The sequence below is a fragment of the Sminthopsis crassicaudata genome, chromosome 1 (genome assembly GCF_048593235.1).
Source record: "Sminthopsis crassicaudata isolate SCR6 chromosome 1, ASM4859323v1, whole genome shotgun sequence".
Classification (NCBI taxonomy): Eukaryota; Metazoa; Chordata; class Mammalia; order Dasyuromorphia; family Dasyuridae; genus Sminthopsis; species Sminthopsis crassicaudata.
The window spans coordinates 43,855,276-43,878,800 of record NC_133617.1 but is presented as its reverse complement, the minus strand read 5'-3'; the positions used below and the strand labels follow the sequence as shown (position 1 = coordinate 43,878,800).

The window sequence follows — 23,525 nt, the reverse complement described above, 5'->3', positions numbered from 1 at the left end:
TTGTTATCTTTTGTCTCAAAACCAACTTCTGTTCCAAGCTCCCTTTTTCTGCTAAGGATACTATTTTCCTTCACAGTCCTTGCAGTTACCCCTGACTCCTTCATTTTCGCTTACCATGTACAACCAATCAGTTGTCAAATCTTATCATTTCTGCCTCTACAACATCTCTCTCATTCTTCTCCTCTTCTCTTAATATGCCATTACTATTACTTTAGTTTAGACCCTGGTCATCTTTCTTCAGAACTAGTGCAATGGCATTCCTCTGCTTCATGTCTCCTCTTTCCAATCAATCTTCCACAAAGCTGCCAAAATGATTATTGTAAAATGCAAGTCTGACATGTCACACTTCCTTACTCAATAAATTCCACTAATTCCTATTGATGTTAGGATAAAATGTTAATTTACCTTTTTCATAACTTTTTGTGATTTCTACTTTTGTGTAAGTTTCATAACATATATAATTATTAGCATAATATACTACATAATTTATGAATAAATAACATAAAGGGGATGCATGCCAAATCAAAAATTTTGGAGATCATTAGACTAGACAACCTTTAAGTTCCAGCTCTAAATATAGAGTCTGGTGATCTTAAGATAAAGTACCAATCTAAAGGCACTGGAAATTTGAAAGGCAGGAGAAAGGAAGTAAGAACACTATATTAAATATCAGTGATACAATGTCTTTTTTTTTTTTTTTAAAGTTCTTGCCTTCAAGCAACTTTCATCAAGTACTATGATAAAAGAATCCAAGGAAATCTGATGGGAAGTCATCTTGATTGGCAATTGAGTAAGGGCCCCTGAAGTCACAACTTCAATCTCATTCATGACTCCTCACTCTCACTTGCCTTTACCAAGTCTTCTTTTTATATCTCCACAACATTTCTCAAATACAGCTTCTCCTCCCCACTCACAGGGCAATCATCTCAATGCAGGACCTCATCACTTCTGCCTTGGGATTATTCTATGATATCTTTAACTGCAGCCTTTTTCCTCAACACTGCATCCCCCCTTCACTCATCCATCAAAGCTGATCTTTCTGAAGTGTAAGTCTGATCAGGTACATCTGACCAAGTCTGATCAAATATAAATAAACTCCTGGGTACATGGCAACAACATTATATGATGATCAATTGTGATGGACGTGACTCTTTGCAACAATGAGATGACTGAGGCCAGTTTCAATGATCTTGTGATAAAGAGAGCCATCTATACCCAGAGAAAGGACCATGGAAACTAAGTGTGGATCACAATATAACATTCTCACTCTTTGTTGTTGTTCGTTTATATTTTGTTTTCTTACTCATTTTCTCCATTTTGATCTGATTTTTCTTGTGAAGCAAGATAACTGCACAAATATGTTTACATATATTGGATTTAACATATTTTAACCTGTATAACATATATTGGATAGTTTGACATCTAGGGGAGGGGATAAAGGGAAGGAGTGGAAAATTTGGAATACAAGGCAATGCAAGGGTCAATGTTGAAAATTATCGATGCATGTGTTTGGGGGAAAAAAAAGCTTTAATAAGAAAAATTTTAAATAAAAAAATATGTATAAACTCCTGTTTAACTATTTTGCAACTTGGCCCCATCCCTATCTTGCCAGCCTTCTTACATTCCATTCCCCTTCTCACACTCTTTGATTCACTAATTCTGGCCTCCTTGTTATTCCATTCTCGAGTTTGCAATGACTATCTCCCATAACTGAAATGTACCTCCTCTTTATTTTGCATCTTAGAATTCTTCATTTCTTTCAAGACTTAACTCAAAGCACCAGTGGCTTCATAAAACCTTTTTTCTAGTCTCAGCTGATAGCACAGCCCCTCTCAAAACTACCTTTTATTTATTTTGAAAACATATGGCTATCTTCATGATATCATTGTCTTTTGTATCCCTAAAGCTTAGTACAATAAAGACATAGTAGGTTCTCAATAAATTTTTTTAATTAACTACTTACAAACTAATTTACTTGGCCTACTATGAATCTGGATGGCCCCATATTCCATTCAAATCATACTTCACCTCCCATTCCTTTCAGCCAACCACCTATATCATCTTACCACTTGCCTTACTTACCATAAGTCCCTCCCAGCCCCCTCTTCCCCTGCTTTCCATGTCTTGTTCTAGGCAAAGAAATCAAATCATTGCTATCATTGCTTTTCAATATTTCACTGTCAATTGTCTGCTCAATACATCAATTCATCACCCCCATAACTCTCCAGACCAAAATTACTTTATGGCATATGAACATAATGAAATTATGTTGTAAAAAATGATGAGATGTGTATGATGAGTATGAAAAGCATAGAGAAACATGGAAAGTCCCACAAGAACAAAGTGAAGCAAGCAAATGGAGGAAAACAATAAACATAATAACTACAACAATGTACAGAACAAAAAAAAAAAAAAAAAAAGGAAAGGGGGGAAAAAAGCAACTGGGTGATGATTATGATAAACTTAGTCCCAAAGAACAATGAAGTTCATGAGTACACAGCTGCCAAATTCAGCTAATGTCTAAGTCAGTTTAGTCAAGTTGCCTTTTTTCTTTTTTTGTTCTTTGTTATAAGGGAAAAGACATTGAGAATATGAGAGAGAAGGATATATCTAGAAATGGAGTTGAGACAAAAATGTAAGATATCAATAAAAATGACTAAATCTGAAAAGGTAAACTGGAACCACGCCACGAAGGCCTTTAAATGGCAAGTTGAGGAGTTTATATTTTACCATAGCATTATCAATCTCAAGCTGGAAGGGATCTTAAGAATCTACTTATTCTAATCCCTTCATCTTACATAAGCAGAAACTGAAATCCAGAAGATAAAGCAATTTCCACAAAAGTACTGAAGTAGTAAATATTAGAAATAAAATTTAAAACCAAGCTCTCTGATTCCAGAACCCATGCTCTTCCCATTGTACTTCTCGGCTTCTCTATCCTAAGAAGTCACTGAAAATTCTTGAGGAGGAAAGTTGCAAGTTTAGAAAAAACTGAAGGTCTTATGAAGACCAAGAGGGAGTTAGTTATTATCACAGCACAAAGGCCTAATCTAGAGCAGAAACTATACTGACAATAAGAACATTCAAAGGGATGTTGTGCCAATAACATGAAAAAAAACTTATTTAAGCAAGAGACTAAAAGTAGAGGAATGAAGATGAGTGAATAATGGAAAATGACTACGACTGGATATCTATAGTGGTATCCTCAAGAGAAATAAGGAAATGGGAAGAAAAGGTAGCTTTTGAGGTAAAGATGAGTTCTGTTTTGAACATGCTGTGTTTGAGATGCTTAATGAACATCAAAGTGGAGCTGCCCAGCAAGTCCAGAGCTCAGAAGAGAGCCTTAAGATGAAAATCCTCTACAGAAAGATAACTGGTCCATAGGAGCTAATTAATCAAGGAGAGAAGAGGGGAAGGGAATCCAAGACAAAGTTTGATAATCATCCACAGCAAAGGAGAAGGAAAAGAATGATGATGCAACAAAGAATCATAGATTTAGCAATAGAAAGGATATTAGAAATCATCTAACTGTATCCCCTCTTTTATCCATATTAACAAAAAAAAAAAGAGGCCTCCTGAAGTTACCCACAACCTTTAACCACAAATCATGTAGCCTTTCCACATCAAGAGAACCATTAGAAAGCTATGTTAAAAGAAGCCAAAGGAGAAGAGAATATCCAGGAGGAAGAGATAGTCAACAATGTAAAAAGCTAAAAAAAGGTCAAGAAAAAGGAGACTTGAGAAAAGAATATTAGATTTAGGAATTATGAAACTGTTATTAACCTTGCAGAAAGCACTAAAGTAGTCAGAAATCAAGAAGCTGTGAAGAGAGTGAGAAGGAAGAAGTAAGAGACAACTCTGTGAAGACAACTTTTTCTCTGAGTTTCTGAAAGGGAAGGGAGATGCAGGATAAAAGCTTGAGGGGGCAGCAGGGCTAAGTGAAGGACTTTTTTATGGACTAATGATAATCATAGCATCATTTTATAAGCAGAGACCACGAATAGATAAAGAGACATTAAAAATGGAGTGAGAGAGGGAAAATGGAGAGATGACAGAAGTGTCAAACTCCCTAAAGGAATGCATAGGATCAAAAGCATAAGGGAATGGATTGACCTAGGTGAAGAAAAAGAACTGTCAACACCTCAGAGGCCAGAGAAAACAAGGAAAGGATAAAGGATAAAGTGAAGGAGTTTTGAACTTTAGAAAAAGAATGAAAAGGGATTCAAGGTGGAAAGAGTCCTTAAATTTCTCAATAAAGATGGGGATGAGGAAGTACAGAAGGAATAGTGAAGAACAGAGGTATAATGGACTATGGGGGAAGAACTAAGTATAGAGCAATCAGATTAAAATGTAACTGGGAAATATTTAACAAAAATAAAAATATAACAGAATAAAGATAATGTTAGCTTTCTATGTCAATATGTGTAGCACATAAGGATTTTTATTTATAGTCTAGTGGCTCCTTTCTGTTTGAGTGTAGGAAGTTTGAAGAGAGGTTTGGAAGAGCTGCTAAATACAGTAAAGTACCACAGAATCAATGGGGAAAAAAAAAAAAAAAAGACTTGTAATTTGAACAAGACATTTAATTTTCTATGGCCCAGTTTCCCTACCTGTAAAACAGGGACTATTTTAATCCCTAATGAGTTGACTGACCATTAAGATATCTTCTAGCTCTAACACTCTAGATATCAAATTTGTATCTCCCTATACTCCATGAAGTAGGCAGATGAAATGATTTTTTAAAAAGAAAATAAAACTATAAGAAATGATAAGAAAGCTGATTTCAGAAAAACATGAAAGGACTTTTAGAAAAATATTAATAAAAAAAGAAAAGATAAGTGGATAAATTACTCATATTTAAAACTAATTCATTTTTGGCCTACATGTGTTGAAAAAACAACACTGTGCTTTTGTGATATCTACATCTAAGAAATTTAGATATAAAAAAACTATTGTTTTCTATAAGATATATAACAATATCAATGGCACTTACATTTAATAATTAATACTGGTTTTAAATGTCCAATTGCATTAACCATACAATTTATATGGATAAGATTATAGTTGGGGGAAAAAAAAACCCAGAATTAAATGTTTCTATTCAACTTTTTGTTTTGTTTTGTTTTGGGTTTTTTGAGGCTGGGATTAAGTGACTTGCCCAGGGTCACACAGCTAGGAAGTGTTAAGTGTCTGAGACCACATTTGAACTCCTGAATTCAAGGCTGGTGCTCTATCCACTGCGCCACCTAGCTGCCCCCTCTATTCAACTTTTTAAGCCATCCACTCTCCAAATTAAGAAATTATCAAAAAAAGCATTTTAGATGTAAACAAATAATATGAACTGAACAAATAAATCCTTAAGTATTTTCTGAGTGCTTATTAAGTTTAGTGTAGAAGGTCTTCTGTGCCCCAAATTTAAAGTAGTAGAAGAGGTTTTTTGTTTCACTGCCTCAAATCTTGGTTTACACCAATCTACTCTCCACATACTTGCCATGAAGAGTCTTCTAAAGCATAGGTCTGTCAGTACTCAGTAAACTACAATCATCCCTGTTACTTCTAGAAGCAAATATGAAGTCCTCTTTGACATTTAAAGTTCTTTACAATCAAGACCCCATCCTACTTTCTAATATTAATCCCTTTCATATATACTCCAGTTAAGTTGGCAATAATCAATCAACCAATAGACATTTATTAAGTACCTATTATGTGCCAGGAACCAATGCTTAGCTTATAGAAGACAAAGGCAAAAAGACAGTCCCTGCCCTCAAAAAGTTCACAATCTAATGAAGAAAACAACATATGAAAAGAAACTGAAAAAAGGGGGAAGAATAGAGGAGGGCAGGTCCCCATCTGGGTCTCTATCCTTTGCACTGGTTTACTCTTATGACTTAAATTTCCTCCTCTCTTTCTTGCAATCTCTAATTTTAAGATTTGACTCACTAAGTATCACCTTCTTCTATAAGAAATCTTTACTAATACCCTGAACTACTAGTATTCTTCCTCCCAAAATTACCTTGTATCTATTCTGAATAGATAAAGGGAAGGGGAAGGGAGTAAAGAGAAACAGAATGGTAGAAAGAGACAGAGACAGAGACAGAGACACAGAGATAGAGAGAGACAGAGACATTCTGAGACAAAGAGAGACAGAGACAGAAAAGAGGCAGATAGAGACAGTGAGAGAGAAGAATGAAAGAGATTACAAAAAGAAAATAAGAGAAAATGAGAGTTAGAGAGAGAACATTAACTCTCTGAAGGCAAGAACTATTTCACATGTCACTGTATCCCAATACCTAACACAATGTCTGGCACATAGCAGGCAATTAATAAACATTTATTACGTGGTTAACTCATAACAATTAGAAAACCATTAGACTACAAGACTGAAAGGTATAGGTTGGGATGGAAGTTTGGGATGATACTGGCCAAGAGTTGGGGAAAAAATAGTAGTAAAGCACCTTAAAGTTTGCATAGCAAGAGCAGCTAGATGGTGCAGGAGTCAGGAGAACCTGAATTCAAATATGACCTCAGACATTTAACACTTAGTAGCTGTGTAACCCTGGGTAAGTCACTTAACCCCAATTGCCTCACCAAAATAAATAAATAGATAGATAGATAGATAGATAGATAGATAGATAGATAGATAGATAGATGAATGAATGAATAAATGAATGAATGAATGAATAAATAAATAGATAGATAAATAAATAAATAAATAAATAAATAAATAAATAAATAAATAAATAAATAGGTAGATAGATAAATAAATAAATAAATGAATAGATAGATAGATAAAGAAAGAAACTAAAGTTTGCACAGCACATTACCTAATCTTATCCTCACAATGTTGAGAAAAAAGGTGTTACTATTATCCCCCATTTTACAGTTGCAGAAACTGAGGCTTTCACACAGTTATTAAGAGTCTGAGGATGTATTTGAACTCAGGTCTTCTTGACTTGGATCCTATACTTTATTCATAGCACCACCAGCTGCCAGAACAATCATATTCTAAAGATTCAAGATCTCTTTTTTTTAATGATTTAATTCAATAATGAACATGCAAATTGACAGTTTATTGGCATAAAAAGAAATAATTTCAAAATAAATAATGGTCTGTTATTTAAAACTTTATAGGCTTCTTTAACAGCTTTGCTATCCTCTATAAGGTATCTAAATTCCAAGTAGCCAAAGTAGGGGGGGGGGGGGGCGCGCAGAGGGGGGAAGAAGACTATTCAAGATCACATTTAAGAACCCTTCCAACTTTAATATCCATGGTATTAATGGTTGGAATCAAAAAAGTTATAGTATAAATGCATTTATTGACCCAACCATTTTGGAGAATAATTTGGAACTATACCCAAAGAAGGCTAGAAAACTGTGCATACCCTTTGACCCAACAGTGTTTCTACTGGGTCTATATTCCAAGAAAATCATAAAGAAGGGAAAAGGACCCAAGTGCAAAAATATTTGTGGCAGCCCTTTTTGTGCTACCAAAGAATTGGAAAATGAATAGATGACCATCAATTGAGGAATGGCTGAATAAGTTATGATATATAAAGGTAATGGAATATTTTTGTTCTAAAAGAAATGATCAACAGGATGATTTGGGATAAAAAATGCCATCTACATCCAAAAAAAGGACTATGGAGATTTAATGTAAATCAACATATGATATGTTTACTTCTCTTTTCTGGGTTTTTTTCCTTCTTCCATGGGTTTTTCCTTGTGTTCTGATTTTTCTCTCCAAACATAATTCATAAAGCAATGTGTATTAAAAATAACTTAAAAAAAAAATCAACATACTCAGAAGATCAGAAGATCAAAAAGAAAAAGGAATAACATGAACCTAGAACATTAGTTTAGAAAAGTTTAAGACAAATAAAAGTAATTTTTTTTACACATAAAGTCATAAAACTGTTGAATTCATTCCCTCAGGTACTAGTAACAAATTACTTCAACAAAGACAGACAATGCATAATATCTCAAGGGAAATACTTCAAATATCTAGCTTTTACAATTCTCATTATGGAGAATCAAGATTTTCCCAAACCAGGCCCGGAATAACCACTGATTGGACCATAATAATAATATCCTAACAAACTGAATTTAATTCAACAAAAATGTATATAGTGCTTACTATACATAAGACACTGAGCTAAGCATGTCACCTTTTCAGAGATGAAAAGAAGAGTCCTTGCCTCTAACTCACAATTTCAAAGAGAGGTAAAAGACAAAGTCTTTTCAGGTTTATGGGGACTTTCCCTCCTTCACTCATTCTACATTCCAACCACCCTGGCCTCTGCTGTTCCCCATGAGGCATCATGGTACAAATGAAAGAATACTAGGCGGAGTTGGAGTTGGAGGGATGTGGGATCAAATCTCATACTTTCTAATAATGAGATAACTTAAATTGGGGAAATTACTTAAAAGTCTGAGCATCTCAATTTCCTGAGCTGCAAAATGATGGGTTTGGACTAAATGATCTTCTTAGATTCCTTCCAGCATGAAATCTATGAAATGAATTATGATATGCATGTCATGTATGCTGATAAAAATAACAAACAGCACAAACTACAGATTTTCTAATGGAACTAAAATCATGCTATAAACAACTATTCCTTAGTCTACCCATTCAACTAGTTCCAAGTCCATGCAACAAAAAAATCTTATCTAGATCACATTTCTCTATCCTATCCACAAAAGCAGAATGTAGATGTTTCACTAAAACCTCAGTAAACTACATAAACACATTATCATGCCTTAGATCCATTAGTCAAGTAATCCTGTCAAAAAAGAAAATAAAATTAGTCTGGCTCACATGACCTTTTCTTAAGAAAGTCTGATGTAAATCAGATTTACATCAGATCACCAATTCCTTTTCTAGATTTTTTTTAACATTAAACATTCTAGATTTTTTCTTGGAATTCCAAGGTTTGCACATTTTATCTTTTGTTCTCTTTTTTGAAAATTGGGCCAATATTTTCCTTTCTCTCCTGTCCTGAAACACCTCTCCATTATTTTTCAAAGAACCCTGACAATGGCTTATCTTCCTAGCACCCTGTGCCATGCCATTACCTTGGCATGTAGCTCATTTAGTGACTTTAACATATCAAACAATCAAATGCCTTTTTACTATGTCCTACTTGCCTAAGATTTCAACTCTGCATTAATCATTTTTATTTTATTCTTTCCAGTTCAAAAACTTTAGCAGAGATTTTAACTCTAAAGCATCTCTTACAAATATCCCTTCTGTCTACTCAGATTTTGTCCACTGAACCGGAACAGTTTCTAACCTGTGATTGGCCAAAGGCAAATGGAGCAGGCTAGAGTATCAGGAATCAAACAGTAGTTTAATTTTAAAATGAGGAAAACACTTGCAAGTGCAAGTTCCTTCTCCTGAGAAACATGCTGAAGAAAAGCCAGAGCTTATATACATGAAAAACTACAAATGGGCTAAACCATGGCACAATCATTCTCAAGCCTCCATCAGCAGCTCTCATGGCAGGCTCATACTTAGACTGTTCCTGTCCTGCAGGAACAGTCTCCAGGTTGACTGTCTCACAGTGGGAGACAGAACCAGAGCATGGTGTGTATAGTAGGCAATTCCTGGTTTAGTTCACTTAGCTGGTACAAGAAACAGGGATTGTGAGTGTGTCAAATGCTGTGATGGATCATCTGCTTCTGGCTCTCAGGACCCTGGAGAAAAGGAGGAGCACACTCATTGAACAGTTGGTGCTGGTCAAAGCAATACACTCTGCCAAAGAGGGAGATCATCCAGAGCACAAAAGAACATGGGTATGCCAAGCTCAGGACACAGCAGGCTTGCTGGGCCATAGCTCTGGGAAATGCTATGTCCAAAATTTTTGACAGAGCTGAGTTCGAACCCTTAACACTCTCTAAGACACATACATACATACACACACATACACACACACTCATACTCTCTCTCTCTCTCTCTGTTTCTTCCCCCCCCAATTAGCTTCCTTATCTCCAGTCTCTCATTTTTTCAATCCATTCTCTAACAACGGTGTCACCCTCCAGCTCAAAAAGTTTCAATGTCTCCCTATCTAGATAAAGGCATAGAATAGAACATTAGGCTTCCAATCAGAAAAATCTGAATTCAAACCTGACGCAGATAATTACTAGCTGTAGGACCCTAAGCGAATCTGCCTCTGTTTCCTAAACTGTGAAATGAGGATTTAATAGTCCTTGCTTCACTAGGGTTACTGAGAATATCAGTAATTTGTAATTGTTATTGTAATTTGTTATTGTAAACAATAACTTGTAAAAAGTCCTGCGCCTAACATTTAGGAAATACCACAGAAGTATATATTCCCTTTTAGGGATATAAGATATACAAACTTTCTCATTTGGCAAAAGCCCTTGAGAGATTCCAGCCTCCCATTCCTAGTTTATTCAATATTACTCTTCTTCCCATACTCTACCTGTCTGACACAATGGCCTAGTAGCTGTTTTGCCAATACAATATCCTGTTTCCACCTGACCCCCCACTCCTCCCTCTTCATTTTCCTCTTAGTAATCACTGAATCCTTCAAAATTCAGTCCAAATGTGACTTTTAAGTAAGGACTTTTCTGGTGATTCCTTCCCCAGATTTAGGGCCATCTCTTGTTTACCTTGTTTACCATGAATATATTTTCTATTTATTTATATATGTATTTCTCCCAAAAGAATGTAAGCTCCGTAACAGAGAATATTTCATTTTATTTTGAACAAATTCAAGACAAATGCCTAACAGCAAAAAAAAGTTCCATCTCCTTCCTTTCAACATTTAGGGTCTTTTGGAACTCTAATTCTGTGACTCTGTGATCATTCCATTATTCACTTGATCCCATTAATCCTCTGATCTTCTACTGCCTTTATTACAGCTACAATAAACCTTTTAAAACTTTGGTTTTATGCCCTTGGTAACCTTAGCTCCTTCTGAAAGACTAAGCACTATGACACTAAGGGCAATGCTTTTGTATTTGTCTTATATTATCTTCCCTTACTTCAAAATTTTCTTTTGATGTTGAAATGTTTCCATGATTGCAAATACACAAAATATATCAAATTGCTTGCTATCTTGAAGAGGGGGAAAGGAGAGAGGGAAGAAAATTTGGAACTCAAAATTTTATAAAAATGAAGGTTGAATTTATAATAATGAATGTTATAAAAATGTTTACCTTTACAGACAATTAGAAAAAAAAATTTATAAAATTTTTTTTGATAATTTTCACTAAAATTTTGACTTATATAAGAAAAGTCACTAACGTACTCATAACCTTTAATCCAAATAAGACTCACTAATGTACTCATAACTTTTAATCCAAATAAGACTCTACCCTAAGAAAGCTAAAGACAAATATGTCCCACAAAATATTCACAGCATCACTTTTTGTAGTTGGAAAAACCAGAATCAGTGTGGGAGCCCATCAATTGGAGGAAATGCTGATCAATTGGAACATATGAAAGTAATGGAATACTATTATACTATAAGAACTTAACATGAAAATTCAGAAAAGCACTGAGAAGCCTTAATATGAACAAAGTGAAGTAGGGACAACAGAAAAATGAAGTATCCACAAACAATATTAAAAAAAAAAAAAAAAAAAGAAAAGAAAAGAAAGAAAGAATGTAAATAAAAACAATAAAAGACTAGTAAACTAATTATAATGATCAACCTCAATTTGGGAGAACAAACAATGAAATACATCTCCCTCCTCGTGATAATAGGGTGGAAGACTATAGAGATATAGAATACTACATAGTTTATCAGATTTATCACTGGGTTGATTGGTTTTATTTAACTGTTTTTATGGTAATTGAGGGTTCAATAAAGGGAAAATATACTGGGAAGTGACTGGTGTCAAAACAAGTTATAGCTATAAAACTATAAAAATAAAAAGCAATATAAATTGAACTCTATAAAGAGAAAATGTTTAAAATAAATGAAAGTCCATGGGTTGAAATAACATCCTACAAATATACAACGGTACCTTTAGTGTGATTCCCTTTTTTTTCTACTTAACAAAAACAGTTTCTCTTTGTGGGCTTCAGATACCTGCAGATTTTCACTTTTTAATTTCAGTGCACAAGATCTTAGTCATCCTTGATCTAAACTTTCTGGATTCTCTTCTCCCAAAATCTATGCAAGTGTGAGGTCTGTCTGCTTTTCTGAGTGTTGCTAGAATGGATGCTTCATTTCTTTTTAGCAACCAGTTTCCCCTGCTAGTATAAATCAAATCTGGAACAGAAGTTCCCCTTTGCAATGCCTCTGCCATTTAACAATGAAATTATCTATCTTTAAAGTAAACCAAGAAAATATTAGCTGCTCTCCTATTGACAATAACATATGTATGGATAACTGAAATCCCTCATTACTACTAAACTGTGCCTTAATGTCAGGACATATTCCTCCTTCCCTCTTTCTGAGTAGGTGACCTATGTTCTACTCCAGTAACAATACTGCTATTTTTGCCTCTGTTTATACCCCAACAGAAACCACTTTCTCCCAATTCCTGGATCTTCTCATATGACACTATATTCATAATATACAATACTATTACATTTCTATTTAAGCTCCTTTTCCAATTTCCCTACTTGTAAATAAAAGACATTCCCTTCCAGAACCAGTCACAGGTACTAGTCTCAGTGATATGGCAATTTTGCCTTCTTATTTTGGGATCTCTAGTTCATCTAGTTTGTTAACCATACTCTGTGTATTTGAATAAAGATATTTGAGACCAGAGGTTGGACCAAATGCTTCCCTAAAACCGATGTCATTTGAATGTCTCTACTGCTATTCTTATTCCTTCATTGTAACTACTTCCAAAGGGATCTAATTAAGTTTATAAATGCATGGAATTTTCTCTTTTCCCCTATCTTTTCAGTATCAAGCCATTTAAATTAGATTTGAAAGATGCTAAGACAGATTTTTTTTTTATTAGCCTATCTTTACATTTACTCCATTTCTGTATTTTAAACCATGACTCAAATCTTATTCTAAGACATTATCTTTCTTCTAAAATCTTGTTTTCAGTGGGAAGCAGAGGTGAAAGGGATATCTCTATCCCTAAAGTGACCAATTTCCTGCTCAAGACTTCAATAATCTTTCTCAAAGTGGCCCAGATTGGTTCTAGTACTATCAAGTTTGTTTTCATGAATCTCATTCAGTTCAACAATCTTGGAAGATTCTCTTTCATACTCTAGGTAAGTTGCAGAAAATGACAGCAATACTCTATTTTTTTTTTGGGGGGGGGGGGAATTGGCTGAGGTAACTGAGGTTAAGTGACTCGCCCAGGGTCACATAACTAGGAGATGTTAAGTGTCTGAGACTAGATTTGAACTCAGGTCCTCCTGACTTCAGGGCTGGTGTTCTATCCACTGCATCACTTAGCTGCCCCAGCAATCCTCTTTATTATTAATGTTCAGTCAACAAAGAGCTGCCTTTATACCTTTTAGCAGACTCACTCACCAGCCATCACTATTCATTTTTTCCCCTACTCTGACTTTTACTAGATTATCTCTCATCTAGTAACATTTGTATATTAATCACCTAGTAGTTAAGCAGCTATCTTTTCCTCCTCTACAACATAATAGTTAGTTAAGAATTAGTAGAGCAATTTAGTTTTGTACCTGGAGAAGGTAAGATCTTATATTACCTCTATTTTACAGAGGAAACTGAGTCCAACAGATGTTAAACGATTTACCCAGAGTGACACTGTCAGTATTTGAAATCATATTTGAAGTCAGTTTTTGCTGACTTAGTGATACAGCAATCTAATCACTGTACCTGCAAGCTACAAAGGACTCCTGTTATTTAAATCCAAATATTAAGAGGTCTTACTCCCCTTTCTGCAGTCACAATCTTCCACTTTCCAATTTCTTAATCCAACTGATCAGGGTCCTTCCCAGCCTCTTCAAATTCCATTTCTTCTTTGTTTTTACAATGAAGTTCCTCTTTCATTTATTTAAGGAAAACATTCTTTCTAATAGCCTAAGAACATAGGAACACTTGTAGTTCCTCTCTTCTCTAGGGAAGATCAGTTTGTGCTGGCAGAAACAAGGAGTACATGACCTGTGCAGGTCATTGTGAAATTCTCCCAGTTCTCTATGCTTTCTGGAAGCAAAACCCTCAATCTTCTCTTAACCCTTCTAGAACCTGAGAGCAAGCTTCCCAGGAATACTGCTAAACATCCTGACAGTGAGAGTTATCATTGTCCTTCTCCTTACCTCTTGCCCATGACTAGACACAACCAATTTTCTTTCCCTGGACTTAGCAACTTCCTTTTTCTCCTCACATTCCTTTATGACTAATTTTTCTTCTCAACTCTCAAAAATCACACAATCTTAGAGCTGGAAAAGATGACAGATGCTATCTTGAATGTTTACTCATTAAGGAAATTCTAAGGTACTAATTTTCAAAACAATTGTTGGCAGCTCACAACCATTTCTGTATATCTCTCATTTTTATAGTTTTAAAAACTGTATTTTCACTGACTAATTTAAAAGGGGGGAGAGACTCGGAAATTAATTCGGAAATTAAAAGTCAAAATGACCTTAGGATTTCAGGCCATTTAACAAAAGCACATTAGAAAATAAAATATATTGTATCTAGGATATACAATAACATATTTAATATGTATGGGAATGCCTGCCATCTAGGGGAGGAGGTGGAAGGAAGGAGGGGAAAAATTCGGGATTAGAAGGGAATGCAAGGGATAATGTAAAAAATTACCTATGCATATGTACTGTCAAAAAATGTTATAATTATAAAATTAATTTTAAAAAATTTTAAAACAAAAATAAATAAATAAATAAGAAAAGAAAAGCTATCCCTTTTGTTTTCCTTTTCGAAATGTAAAATTTCTGTGAAAATGTGCATCTTTGCAATATTATGAAAGCATTTAAAACCAATGTTAATTTAATTTAAATATTCTAAATAAAAAGAAATAAACATCGCTATTTTGTTATAACATCTAAATATGCACAATAAGAGCAATAGAATTCAGTATCACTTTTAACTGAGCCATTTACTTAAAAAAAGACTGCATGGACTGACACCATTTTAAATTGTTCCCACAAAAGCTAACAGGAATACTGCATATAAACGAAATATGCTGGTAAAGGGTCTTATTAAATACAGTCAAAACAACCTATTAAAACGTCTAGTCAGAGACTGCTTAAGTCATTTCAAGTACTTTTTTCACGGCATCCAAGGCTTTTCCAGCCTTAAAATTCTATGATTCAATCTTATGGCTGTGGGTTTTGATTTTATTTTTACATTCCGGGTCTTAAGATTTGGGTTAAATATTTACTTGTTCTATTAACCCAGAGAGTGGGAATGGGGATTAGAGAGATTCACTACATGTGACTCTCGGTTTCTAAATACGTAAAAACAAAGATGTTTACTAACAATGCTCGTTTCCTTCCTTCTTCCTACTACCTAGCAGCATCCAATCCGGATGATGAGAATTATTTTTTGATTTATTACAGATTTAGGGTTAGAAAGGATCTTAAAAGAGTATTCTCCGATTTAAGGCCCCTTAAAACTGAGAGTCACAGAGGTGGGAAGCAGTGGAGCCGGGATGGGAACCCAGGTCCCTGACATCCTGACTGCCTTCCACTAGCCATCCCCGCTACACCGAAGATAGCGGCACAGAAGGCCTTCCAGTTGGCATCGGGTCTGGGAAGAGCCTGGCCCGGGGCTGAAAGCCGCAGGCTGTCATGCAGACGCCCCTTCCAGCCCGGGGCAGGGGAGCAGGAAGGACGGAGCTGACAGCTCACCGTTACTTTGGTCCCCTACCTGGCATCGCTCTGCCTCCCAGGAGGACCCTGCAGGGTGCCCGGCCTGGCAGGATGATGGCGTAGGGCAGCACAAGCCCGAGCGGAGGCACAGAGCGCTCCGCCTGGGATGTGAAGGAGGCGGAGAGGTCAAGTCGTTCCCCGGGATCGGCCTCAGTTTCCTCCTCGGCCGAAATAAAGGGGGATGGCCGAGCTGGCCCTCGGCGCCTCTCATCCTGCACTGCCCCGGGTGCTGACAACAATGGTCAGGGCGGCGGGGACTCCGTCCGCCTGCAGGGGCCTCCGCTTCGCTTCCCTGGGCCCAACCCGTCCCCCTCCCGCCCGCCACAAAGAGGAGGCGACGGACTCACGTCCGGCTCCGAGGAAAGAGCAGGGAAGGCCCCGCAACCCTGCGGCGGCGCAGCGCGGCCCGCGGCGGCCTCTCCCACCTGAGCTCCGACCTGAGCTTTGGAACCGCCTCGGCCCTCAGCGCCTCCGTCCGGCGCCCCGTCCGGCCCTCCGTCAGTCCGTCAGACAGTCAGTCCGTCCGTCCGTCGGCGGCGGCCCGGAAGCCCCGGCGGCCCCTAGGTCCGACGACCGGAAGTGGCCCCCGCGCGCCCACGCGCCGCGCCTCCCGGGGCCCGGGCCGAACCCGCGCAGTCGGGCCCAGCTCTCCGCCAATTGCCTTGGCTCTCCCCGCGATTCCCGGGACAGACTTACCTCAGCTCCCGTCCGGCAGGAAAGAGGTGGCGACCGCCCAGGCGGCCGTTCAGTGCCCTGAGGAGAGGCGAGAGGAGGCGTGACCACCGCGAGCCGGCGGGGACGTCCGCCTCCGGGCCTTTCGCCTTCTCGTCGTCCCCCGCTCACCTCAGGGCCCTGACTGAATCCCACTCTCGAGGGCACCTCAATTCGAGGCGCTGGGGGGCGCTAGGGGACGACAGGTGGGGGGAGGGGAAGTAAGACCATAGAAAAGGGAAGGGAGGGATAGAGAGGAGCACACTAACGAGAGGAGACGGGAGAGAGAGAGGCTGGCGGGCAGGGCCGACGGGAAGGAAGGCCATTTGATGAGCGCGGATCCTGGGAGGGGGAGAACTACTAACAATGCGCACTCCTAGAGGCGGCCTTTGTAGGACTCCTCAAGAGAAGGAAAAGCAATCAATCCGGAGCGATCAGCAACCATTAGTGAACTGGAGGCTGGAGAAGCAGACAAAAACAAGCAGGCCCTGCCCTCGAGGAACCTCCATTCTAGGGTGAAGACAAAATCGATTAAATAAGAGTTCTGGAACCTCCTCCCCTCCAATCCAGCCTTCGCTCTCCGCTGTCAAACTAATATGACAGATTTAACCTTGTCACTTCCCCTCCTCTATCACCTGCCAGGGCTCCCTATTAGCCCACCAGGATCATTTATCAAACCCCGTGTTTGGCTTGTAAGGCCCATATAACATGGCACTTCCTGTCTGCCCGGCCTATCCATCAGGAAGCGTTTATTAAGCGCATTCTGTGTGTCAGGCCCTGCGCTAACCACTGGGATACCAAGTCCCTGCGCTCCTCGAGACTTAGTGCGGTGCCTGGCACGCTGGAGAGGCGAACGGGATTTAATCTCATGGAGGCAACATGAAAGCAAATATACAAAGTAAGCTCTAGGTAGGATCAATAGGAAATCGTGAACAGAGAGAAAATTACTGGGCTTAAGGGGGTCGTTTCCTATAGAAAGTGGGATTTTAGTTGGAAGAGGGAGGATCTTCCGGACAAACTGCCCAAAGCTGAGAGATGGAGGGCCTTCTTTGTGGAAGAGAAGGAGGTAAGATGCAAGGAGAGAGGCCAGTTCCGAAGGGCCTTGAATGCCCAATGGATCATTAGGTACTGGTGCTCAAGGCAAATCAGTCTCCAGACTGGAGGCATTCCCGGCAGGTTCCCCCAGGCCTGGAATATTCCCCCTCCTGGCTTGCTTAGCTTCCTTCAAGTTCTGAGAAAATCCCATCTTCCATGAAAAAACCTTTCCTGGACCAGCCTTCAACTCTGCTGATTATCCCATTGATCCAGTCTGTATCTTGTTTGTAAATATTTTCGTGTTGTCCCCTGCCGTTTAACAACTTGTATCCCAAGTATTAGTGCTTGTACATACATAGCACTCTGATGCAATCAGGACTGTGACCTGCCCAGGATCTCACTGCTACTAAGTATCGGAGCCGACTTTGAATCTGGGCCTCTTGATTTCCAGAGCTCCATGCTCTGTCTACTGCACCACCTAGATGCTAAATGCTAATTGGCTTGATAAACTCCAAATGTATCTTGCCATATATATGTGCACATTATATATACATATATTTATATATTACCATCTCTTTTGTAAATTTAAATTAAAGTGAAGCCGTGTTGCACAAAGTCCTCAAATGTCCAGTAGCAGGACAGAGTCAAGACCACTGGTGCTGACTGGAGATGCAGTGCATGACCTTGGTGTCTTCCGTGACTAACCACACTCTGCAACACCTGCATCGCCCACCTTCAAGGCCATAAGAACAAGTTGTTCTCATGTGCCCTTTCCACCAGGGAAAGTCTTCACATGCTTCACATACTTCTCCTCCCCCCCCTCAGGGTTTAAGACCAGCATTTAGCCCAGTGCCTGGCACAAGGTAAACACTAAATAAATGCTTGTTAACTAGGAATGTAAAACAAAACAACTGTATATTCAGAACAAATACAAAATAAATGCAAAGTACTTAAATACAAAGTAATTTGGGAAGGAAAGAGAAGTCAAGAAAAGCTTCTATGAAAAGTAGTGTAGGAACTGCATCTTGTAGGAAGAAATTCCAAAAGATGAAAAAGGTGAGAAGGGAGCACACACTAAACCTGGAACAGAGAGGGAGGGCCAAGGCAGGAAGATGGGTGATGTCTGCCCTGTGTGAGGACCAGAGAGAAGGATCGTTGGCCCGACCACGGAGCTCAGAAGAATTAGAAATATAGCTTGCAACAGTGGGGGAAAGCTTACTTTGTATATACTTTGTATCTACTCAGCATTATAAACAAACACTTTCCCTTTTTAATGGAAGCTATTGGAGAGCTGAAAATACTTCACTTTGGCCTTTTTATCCCCAGGAATCCTGTCCAATTCAGTGACCTTATTTGGGGGTTTCTTGGCAAAGATACTAGAGTGATTTGCCAATTCCTTCTCCAACTCATTTTACAGATGAGGAAACTGAACATTTATTTCAATTAAATGACTTGCCCAAGATCACACAAGCAGTCCAGATTTGAATGTCCTAACCTAGCATATAGTATATATTTAATAGATTCTTGTTGATTGATGCATGCCTTGAATATTAGTGAGAAAACAAAGGTTTTATAAGGAAAGGAAAAAAAGAAAGTATTTTAGAAAAGATTAGAGAAAAAGACGAAAAAGCATTAGAGGAAGAAAGGAGAGTATATTTAGAGATGATTATAAGAAGGGAAGAATATGTGAAGAAGACTGGAAAGGAAAAGAGACATAAGAAACAAAAGGGATCCAGATAGGAATAAAGGAAATAGAGCATTGGAGGAAAGAAGGAAAATGAATAGAGAGGAAAAATTATTTAGTCATCTTTTTATCTCAATGTAAACATTCTATTCTGATTCTATTATATCAGATTTATGCTAGTAAAGTTTTTATCTCATTTTTGTTCATTGAAACTGGACTTAAAATTTAAACATATGTATATGTATATGTATGTATGTTTACATATATTGACAATGTATTTGAAATTTGTTGAAGTTCCAGGGGCAGATGAGCCAAGCACTGTAATAAAGATGAAAGATACAAAATAAAAAATAAAATAGTTCCAACCTTTTAGAAACTTACATGAAGAAGTGAAGGGGGGCTGGGGGGGAACCATACATACATAAGCAAGAAAATACTAAATATTTACAGTCATTTGGAAGTAGAATTAAGGGAATTATTAGTAATTTGATTGATTGGGAAACAATTGAAGGGATTAGGATTTGTGCTGGATCTTTCTTGGAATTAGGTTGTCTGAAGAGGTTGAGGTGAAGAAAGGATTCCAGGGATGCAGATCAGCTTACTTACAGACTGGGATCTGGAGACAGAAAGTCACATAGAGGGGTAATGACTGAGACAGTTTGAGTGGAATAAGAATGAGGGAGAGCAATGTGGTAAGTCTAGAAAGATCAGTTGGAGCCAGAGGGCCATGGTGGAGCCAGTTCCTACCTGCTCACTGGAGCCAGTTGATAAATGATCAGTAGGAGCATTGATACCTAGGAAATCAACAAAGCTACAGATCAGAGCTCAATCTGTTGTTTTGTTCATTGTCTAGAAGTTAAAAAGTACTGGCAAAAATATTAATGGTGCAGATTAAACTAAAAAGTGTGTTCTGCAGGCTTTTTCCCCCCAGAGAGCTTGATAAACATTTACCTGGGCACATCATTGTAAAGTTATAAAAGGCTTTGAACACCACAGTTTGCATTTTAGTTTAGAGGCAGTAGATAGCTACTCAACTATTTTTAGGAGATGAGGAGCATGCTTGGACTTGGACTTTAGGAATGTCAATTTTTTTCTTTGTGGAGGTATTGGGGGGAAGGCAATGGAGTTAAGTGACTTGCTCAGGGTCACATAGCTAATAAGTGACTGCAGGACCAGTGCTTTATCCACTGTACATCTTATTTGCCCAGGATTATCAATTTTCTAGAAGGGTGGAAATTTAAAGTCAAAAGGAAAACCAATTAGTAGGCTGATACAGAGGTCCAGGCAAAAGTGATAATATTTCATGCCTTCAAGCCTGAAGAAAATATGCAACGTCAAGAAGAACTTAGTTTCAATCCCTTGAAATTTTTATTCATATTGAGATAACATCAGTAGGAATCTTGAAGAAGTAAATGATCACATATGAAAACACAGAATTTGAGTTAACATTCCAGAACTGCCCAGTAACCAAATCCCATTTTCCATGCCATTTCTTCTTGTATTACCCCAGAAGTTAAAAGAGAGAAATCTCTCTTTGGATATTTTAATCCATTTTCAATGAAAAAGGGGTAGGTCCTAGGAACAATCTATCTTAAGGTAATATGTTTCTGGACCTACCAAACTAAAAAAATAGCTTATGACTGAATTTTCTCCCAGAGGAATCTTCATAAAAATATGATGTCTAAGATTCCCATCCACTCAAACTCTATAAACATCTTACTACCAAAAGAAAACAGAGAAAGCCCTGGGAGATATAGGTTGCATGGCTTGCAGAAACTAGGCATTGACCCACACTTAACACCATATAGCAAGATAAGGTCGAAATGGGTTCATGATTTGGACATAAAGAGTGATATATGTTGGCGGGGATATGGGAAAATTGGGACACTGATACATTGTTGATGGAATTGTGAATACATCCAGCCATTCTGGAGAGCAATTTGGAACTATGCTCGAAGAATTATCAAACTGTGCATACCCTTTGATCCAGCAGCGTTACTACTGGGCTTATATCCCAAAGGGATTTTAAATAAGGGAAAGGGACCTGTATGTGCAAGAATGTTTGTGGCAGCTCTTTTTGTAGTGGCCAGAAACTGGAAACTGAGTGGATGCCCATCAATTGGAGAATGGCTGAATAAATTGTGGTATATGAATATTATGGAATATTATTGTTCTGTAAGAAATGACGAACAGGATGATTTCAGAGAAGCCTGAAGAGACTTATAGAAACTGATGCTGAGTGAAATGAACAGGACCAGAAGATCATTATATACTTCAACAACAATACTATATAATGATCGATTCTGATGGACAGGCTCCTCTCCAACAATGAGAGGAACCAAATCAGTTCCCATAGAGCAGTAATGAACTGAACCAGCTACACCCAGGGAAAGAACTCTGGGAATTGACTATGAACCACTACATAGAATTCCCAATCCCTCTATTTTTGTCTACCTCCATTTTTTATTTCCTTCACAGGCTAATTATACACTGTTTCAAAGTCCAATTCTTTTTGTACAGCAAAATAAATTGTATTTAACTTATATTTTAACATATATTGGCCAACCTGCCACCTGGGGGAAGGGGCGGGGGGGGGGGGAAGGAAGGGAAAAGTTGAAACAAAAGGTTTGCAATTGTCAATGCTGGAAAATTACCTATGCATCAAATTTTTGTAAAAAATAAATTTAAAAAAAATTTTAAAAAGGATATGAACAGATAATTTTCAGATAAACAAATTGAAACCATTTCTAGTCATATGAAAAGATGTTCTAAAATCACTATTAATAAGAGAAATGCAAATTAAGACAACTCTGAGATGTCACTACACATCTCTCAGACTGGCTAAGATGACAGGAAACAATAATGACGAATGTTAGAAGGGATGTGGGAATACTGGGTCACTCATACATTGTTGGTAGAATTGTGAACTGATCCATCCATTCTGGAGAACAATTTGGAACTATGCTCAAAGGCTTATCAAACTGTGCATACCCTTGATCCTGCAGTGTTTCTACTGGGTTTATATCCCAAAGAGATCTTAAAGAAGGGAAAGGGTCCACATGTGGCACTGTCTTGGGCAACCTTTTTTTGTAGTGACAAACTGGAAACTGAATGGGTGGATGCCCATCATTTGGAGAATGGCTGAATAAGTGATGGTATATTAGTATTATGGAATATTATTGTTCTATTAAAAATGATCAAAAGAGAGGTCTGCAGTGTAATGTCCTGATCATCTCTCAATTGTAATCCTTCTCTGAGAGGAGGTTTCTTTTCTGTATAATCTTTTCCTCTGTGAGCAGGTTTCTTGAGAGGCTTCTGGATCCTTCCCCTCCAAAAGTGTGGGATTGCTGGACTTGTGAATCCATGGGACGTCTTCTCTTTGACTCAATCCAGACTCCTTATCCAGGCCCAATGTTGCCTTCTTTTATCCTCTTAGAGAACAGGCTTGTGGGAAATGAATTTGCTTCCTTGAACTAAAAAGGGTGAACTCTGAGCTAGAGAATTGTTAAGTACCAACTTAGCATTTAGTAAGAACCTAACATCTCCCCCTTTCTTTTGATTTAGAACATAGGGTGGTCATGACCTTGAAACATAAATCCATCAATATAGGAGATATTACACATAATTACATAAATTACATAAACACATAGTAACATAACATATGCTAGAAATGATGTAACAAATAACATGATCAAATAATCATAAATTATTCAAGTCCATTGTCCATTAGTTCATGTGCCGGAAATCCAATAATTCTTGCAAGTTTTAAAGTCCTACAGTAGTCTCATCTTGGGTTAGGGAATCTTTAACAGTCTTCTTATCAACCATGCTCTTTCAGTGTCAGTCATAGATCTTCTTCTTTGTTTTGAGGTTTTTCTCTTTTTCTGTCTCTCTCCACGTTCTTGCTGCCACCCACCTGCCTCCTCCATTTGTTTCCTTCTGTCTGATAAAATACAAGCAAACCCTCTCTCCCAGGCAGTTAACCTATCTAATTTCCTCCTATTTATCACTTTCTAAATCTCTTCTCATCATCTGGCAATTACATTAGAGCTGTTTGCACTGGACACTGCCATGTTGGTTTAAAAGGCCTGTATTCTCCCCAAGTGTAATCCATTTCTGCAATCTGATTGCCTTTTGGCTGACTGATCAGATAATCCCTTTCTTCCATGTGATTACTTTTTGGCTGATAGATCACATCAGAGTCCTGACCCTCTAAAGGCTCTTTGGATGTAACCTCAGCTGCCATCATGCCCCACCTATCTTCTGATTGATATCTGGGAGCTGGGCTTC

The 23,525-nt window shown here is 38.0% G+C and overlaps 1 protein-coding gene across 1 annotated transcript in view; it reads right to left on the bottom strand.

The window, feature by feature from the left end:
- The window catches only part of EP400 (E1A binding protein p400), a 139,620-nt gene extending 122,903 nt beyond the window's left edge, over nucleotides 1-16,717 (bottom strand). The window contains 1 exon segment of the mRNA XM_074299919.1: nucleotides 16,502-16,717. The gene's annotated coding sequence lies outside the window, so the exon portion shown is untranslated.
- Between the last annotated feature and the right edge of the window lie 6,808 nt (nucleotides 16,718-23,525).